General features: G+C 33.1%; 1 pseudogene; it reads right to left on the bottom strand.

Annotated features, from left to right (window-relative positions):
• Nucleotides 1–57: 57 nt before the first annotated feature.
• Nucleotides 58–6,917, bottom strand: LOC134244866 (HORMA domain-containing protein 1-like; annotated as a pseudogene).
• Nucleotides 6,918–6,941: the final 24 nt, after the last annotated feature.

Raw genomic sequence — 6,941 nt, 5'->3', positions numbered from 1 at the left:
TTACAAAATCTCTTATAATACATACAGACAATCTTCACAGTGTTGTTATTCACTGACCTCATTACAACCACATGGACATCGGACCCCAAATTCCTCCTCAGTTTCTGTCATCTGACTCATTTCAGAGCCAAGCATTTCAACTGCTTTACCATCAGAACCTACAAAACATGCATATTATATAATATCTTCAAGCATTTCCAACTTAAGAGAATCAAGAAAATTTATTAGAAAATCATAAACCTTCCTCAACCATCAGCTCATACTTCTACATCTCAATGGCTCACTTATCACTATGATTAGCCAAAAATATCGGGACTTAATTTGTATGAATTCATTAAAACTTGATATTTGTTTGTCCATTGCAGAAAAAAAAAAAGAATGAGAAAATCTGCACTAGAGATTAAACTACTCTTTAAAATTTAAAATCAATTATTTTTACTTCAAAATACTGAGGGAAAATTAAATCTCATGGCTTCCATTAGAAGCATCATGATAAACAGTTTGATGATTTTTGGCATTTTTTTTCCTGGTCTGATGTTTTGAGAATTTCAACAAGATGAAAGATCTTGGTCATCAGCACAGACATTCAGATGTCTAATTTTCAGTAGGTCAGTATCTAATCAGTCTTCTACCTGGAATTTCTGGACTTTCTGTTGGGACCACTGGAGTTGGTTGTGATTCATCTTTCTTTATCTTCTCATCTTTTTTAGTGTCCTTGAAAGAATTTAGAAATGCTTTGCATGTATTAAGGTAAATATTTGTATTCAATTGTGCAATTCAAGTTTCTTAAGGTTTATTCTAACTTTGCGTTATTGTATATGTATATTGTATTATATGATAATAACACTAACATTACCTACATAAAAATATGTTATTGATAATTGTAATCATTCATCTAATTGAGAGATAACTAGTGACCTCTGAGGCAATTGCATTCATTCATTGGGAAGTAAATTAACATTCTCAACTACATTTATCTGTTGCTCAAGAATCTAAAGAAAAACTGATGCTCTTTAGATGTCTAGCTCAATACAGTGTTTGAAGCCTACTTTACATAAAGTGTGAACTTCAGTCTCTGTCTTCATCTCAGCTGTCTCCTCCTCCTTGATGTCAAACATTGCTTCATTTGTTTTCACCCTCATTTTAATTCTGTAAAAGAAATAAGATACCAGACTCAGAAAAGTATCTGCAAAGAAAATTAAATATTTTTGCAAATTACTGGTAAATGCAGACTTATACTTTATACAGTAAAAAACAGATATTAAGCAAAGCATATAGGGACCTTATTAAGGTACAAATTTACTTCTGACACTATATATCCAAATGTTATATATACGTATAAACAATTTGTTTATAAAGTATATATAGTGAATTTTAAAGTAGATTTTATATTTAATTTAAATGCCCTTATTGTAATATACAGGAATTGTTAGTATGAACATAAACAGCATCTATAATCTTAGACTTTATAATTCTGCATTAACATTAACAAAACTTGTTCCACTCTCAGTGGGAAATAAATAAAACAAGAGGCCCATGGACCACTCTATTCCTTTCACATGTTTTACATTTCTTTTAAAAATAATGAACAGGTGAAAAAAGTCTTTAGGTTGCCCAAATTTATTACTATTTTTGTAGTTTTAGGACAAGCTACTAGTTCATTGGGATTAATTGGTGGCTGAAGAAGTGTTGAGCTGATACAAGATTTGAAATTTTTCATTTCATGGAGGATATGAATTCATAGATCTCTTCATGCCTTAAATGAAACCCACATGAAAATTGTTTATTCAACAGCTATCTCGCATCTAAAATTAACCAATATTCATTAGCTGCTATTTTTAATAGACACAAGCTTTTTTTCATATCTTTAACAAATATTATGGTAGAGTGCCCGTCCAATCTTTCAACTATAAAATTCCAATTAGCTTTATCCAAGAAAGCTCTTAGACAGCTAAGTTAAAGTTGGACTGTACCTATTTAGAGAAGCATATATAGCGAATATATAAAAATGTTTTAAACAAACTTCCATAATTATACTTGTGCATACAATAAACAGTTAATCAATCGTCAGACAAATTTCCATCAGAAAAGCTCACTTGATTGAGCCTTTGGCTCAGATGAAATGAACATAAATTTGTTCTAAAATAAACAAAAATCTGCAAAATATAATATCAACAGATAAACATACCTGTGGAAAGGCTAGTAAAATAGGCAACATGCATAATAAAGTATATATAAGCCATTATTATCAAGTATTTCAATTATATTTACATGTACAATTAGGAATAAAACTTGTTTTTACACCTTCTTTACATGGCAGAAAATCCAGTGCATTAGAAATGTATTGTTTTCTATTTGTCAAATGTTTCAACATCCCTTTAAACAACCCTTCAACTTTTACAAGAGAAATCTTACAGTTGCAACATCTCCAACATTGATGGTCACAGGTTCCTCTTCATATTTGAAATCTGTGCATGTGGATGGCTTAAATCCAGGGGGTTCATATTCTGGAGGGGTAACTACAAAATTAGATTGACAAATTAAAGAACAACTTAGAAAATATGTGTTTAATGGGCTGACATATAGATTTCTTCAAGCACTTGCCCACTGACAACTGCATGGTTGAAATATTCCTTGCTGCTTTGAATATTGCTACAAATTAAAAAAATCTCCCTTCAGTAGGTACGTAAAATATGCAAGGTTGTGTCATGACTTTACAGTGTTGATTTGTTAAAAAATTGTTTTATTAAATCCTTTTTTTTTACATACGGTGTATGCTTAGATGATTTTTGTGGGCCTTTCACTATTACTATCACGTTAATTGTCCACTTATTGGTCACCTGCCCAAGAGTTAGTGCCCAGCAAAAATTACTTTTCCCCCTCTGTAATTCACTCTAGGGTGTCAGGTAATAGACTTTGTCAGCCCCTACTTTAAACAATCAATGTAATACTGTAAACTGACTTTTATTCGGGTGTGAGAAATGTTTGCAAGTTTTGCGACCTACTTTAACTTGCAAATATTAATGGCAGCAAACCATATATTTCCTTTGTCTTGTAGAAAATATTTCCTCAGTATCAAAACTTAATCATCTCAGATGGATTTCAAACTGACAAATCGCGAAAAAGATGATGCGAATAATAGTTTGTTTACAATATACAAATAACAAAATATAATTTAGATGTCCAAATAAATCTTACCATCATCATAATATAGCAACTTCATGGTCAGCATAGTGTCTTCGGAATGGCATTCATTGTTTGTGTTAAAACAACAATTGTGCGAAGGAGGCGAATTGTGGCTTTCTTGATTTCACTCGCAGTGTTGGCACTTGATATCTTTTGGTTATTTCTAAATATATTTATATTTTTTAAGTTAAAATATATTATAATTAACCAACAAACTGAAATATTAAAGCACTTGCATTTTTTGAACTATTACAACTATTTGTTTTTGAAGGACAACCTTGCAGGTTAGCATTTTGAAATACTCATCTTGATGACTGGGGAAATGAAATGAAAATCATAATAGTCATCCAGGTCTTGTACCCACAAAATAGGGATAAGCATCTAAAGTACATACTTCTATCACTGACACACACTTTCCATTTTAACCAAACTTATTCCAAATAAGAATACTTAAGCTACTTTAATTTGTCTTTTACCTTCAATGTGTATTCATTCCTTATTTAACCCCACCCCCACCCACAAAAGTTATAGTGCCTAAATCTTGTTTTCAAAATAAAAAAATAATTCAACTTAAAATTCATATTCAAAGAGTTTGTATCTCAAACTTTTCAGATCTGTACGTCTTAAACAGAAAAAAAAAATCCACCTGCTTCCTTACCTGTAGATATCTACTCCTGTCTCATCTGCATAGCTGAACTTGAATGTGTAGGATTCAATCAAGGTCTACAAAAGAAAGTTAAATACATGTAGCATCACCAAATGATTGATCTTATAAGGTTGAATTAAATATTCCAAAAAAAAATTAATGCAGTCTTTCATGAATATTATCCCTCTTTCATCATATGAAACAATATGTAAAGAAGTAAATGTATTACATGTATTATTTTTCAACTGAATTTTTGCAATTTCATTGGTTCAAACATATGACACAACTATATTTTGGTGGACATGCACCTCTGGAAGGCAGCACTTTTATCTAGTAATATAGATGACACCTAACCATTTTAATTTTTTTTTTAAGAAATTATTTATTTCTATCCAAGTGATGGGAAAATAAATCATTTATATATAATAAGCTTGTTATTGACTCTTTACAGAAATATATAGATTTCTTCATATGATTGATCAATCATATATTTCTGTAAACAGTCAGCAACCTTCAAAGTAATATTATACAAGAGGCCCATGGGCCACATCGCTCACCTGAGCACTGTGGCTAGGAAAAAGTAGAAATTGGTTTATTATTGAAAAGTTTAAATCTTAAAGTAGTCCCATGACCAATCATGGCTTTGCTATTCTTGAGAAGAAGATATTTAAAGAATTTTCCTATATATATCTATGTAAAACTTTGGATAGCCATTTTGGCCCCGCCTTACCCCCGGGGGTTATAATTTGAACAAACTTGAATCTACACTACCTGAGAATGCTTCCATATAAACAAGATCAATTATAGCTTTGATTTTCTTGAGATGAAGATTTTAAAGAATTTTCCTATATAGTTCTATGTAAAACTTTAGTTGTCCATTTTGCCCCCCACCCCCACCCGGGGCATGATTTCAATAAAAATATGATCAATTATAGCTTTTCTATTTTGGAGAAGAAGATTTTTTGAAGAATTTTCCTATATATTTCTATGTAAAACTTTAGTCGTCCACTGTGGCCCCGCCCTACCCCCAGGGGTCATGATTTGAACAATCATGAATCTACACAACCTGAGGATGCTTCCATTTAAATATGATCAATTATGGCTTTACAATTCTTCAGAAGAAGATTTTAGAGAATTTTCCTATATATTTCTAAGTTAAACTTTGATTGGCCATTGTGGCCCCGCCCTACCCCCGGGGGTCATGATTTGAACAAACTTGAATCTACACTACCTGAGGATACTTCCATATAAATATGATCAATTATGACCTGTTCTTGAGAAGAAGTTTTTTAAAGAATTTTCCTATATATATCTATGTAAAATTTTGGTCGGCCATTTTGGCCCCGCCCTACCCCCGGGTCATGATTTGAACAAACTGGAATCTACACTACCTGAGGATGATTTCAAATTAGTTTCACCTTTCCTGGCACAGTGGTTCTTGAGAAGAAGATTTTTAAAGAATTTTCCTATATATTTCTATGTAAAATTTTGGGTTTGGCCATTGTGGCCCCCCCCTACCCCCAAGGGTCATGATTTGTAAAAAGTTGAATCTACACTACCTGAGGATGCTTCCATATAAGCTTCATCTTTCCTGGCACAGTGGTTCTTGAGAAGAAGATTTTTAAAGAATTTTCCTATATATTTCTATTTAAAATTTGGTCAGCCATTGTGGCCCCGCCCTACCCCCGGGGGTCATGATTTGAACAAACTTGAATCTACACTACCTGAGGATGCTTCCATATAAGCTTCATCTTTCCTGGCACAGTGGTTCTTGAGAAGAAGATTTTAATAAAGAATTTTCCTATATATTTCTCTGTAATACTTTGGAGGCCATTGTGGTCCCGCCCTACCCCCGGGGGTCATGATTTGTAAAAACTTGAATCTACACTACCTGAGGATGCTTCCATATAAGTTTCATCTTTCCTGGCACAGTGGTTCTTGAAAGAAGATTTTTAAAACATGCCACCAAATTTTTATTGAGCCTTCGGCTCAGGTGAGCTAATAATAAAGAATGCTTAAATGAATATAAAGAAATATTACACAGGTTTATATATATGTGTAACAGGAAGAGAGGAAATGTATGGTTGGACCAGGAATCAAACCCGGGACCCCTGCATCAGTAGTCAGGTGCTCTACCGACTGAACTACCCAGGCCAATATCAACAACCCAAGCCATTACATTCCTCCCTCCTTAAATTGTCTTTGCCCTTGAAGACACAACCCAATTTTATTACCCCCAGGTCTTTCACCTGGCAATTCAAGGGGTGGTCAACAGCACCAAATCTGTGACAGGAAGGGAGAAAATGTTTGGCTGGACCAGGAATCGAACCCACACCCCTGCATCTCTAGTCAGGTGCTCTACCAACTGAGCTACCCAGGCTGATATCCATGATCCAAACCATTACATACTGTAGACGTACTTTTATCCACGGGGTCATAATTCCGCAGAATCTCAATTTCTGTTTAATCTGCGGGTAGAAATTTAGCATTTTCTAAATTGTCACTCTATACCTTACTTTTATATTAAGTACGCTTGAACAAATTTCCGCGGAATATTTATGATCGCGCATAGCGTAAATGAATACCACGCGGAAAAAAGTACTTCTACAGTATATTATACAGAATACTTAAATAATCAACTTACCTCAGGGTTTTCTGGATCACGGTAGAGCTGAAATGTAAACCATACTTATTTTTACAAATGATCACGAATTGTCGAATAACAAATAAACTTTTTTTTCTTTCAGAAACATTTCTTTTATTCAAAATAAAGATATGAGACTTTTGAGAAAACAACCCATGTTTCAAAATGCTATGTGAAGTACAATTTATATCCTTAAACTGAAGACTTGGTTGCAAAATAAAACCAATTATATCTGAATTTCAGCAATAAATTCTGAATTCTTTCAGCCCATTGATGACTTAATACTGGGTCCCAATTAACTGTATCTGTAGCATCATTGTGAGCTAGGATACTGAAAACAGCTTATATTATGGTGTTTTTATACTTATATAGAGAGTGAGGGAGCTTTAGGAATTCAGAAAATAAGTGATAATAATAGTTACATACCCCTAGGATAAGTATTCTAAGCTGAAAAAAAACAAAAAC

The sequence above is a fragment of the Saccostrea cucullata genome, unplaced genomic scaffold (assembly GCF_032062105.1).
Source record: "Saccostrea cucullata isolate Sc308-1 unplaced genomic scaffold, CSIRO_AGI_Scuc_v1 ctg21058, whole genome shotgun sequence".
In the NCBI taxonomy this organism is placed as follows: Eukaryota; Metazoa; Mollusca; class Bivalvia; order Ostreida; family Ostreidae; genus Saccostrea; species Saccostrea cuccullata.
This window is presented reverse-complemented; position numbering and strand designations above follow the sequence as displayed.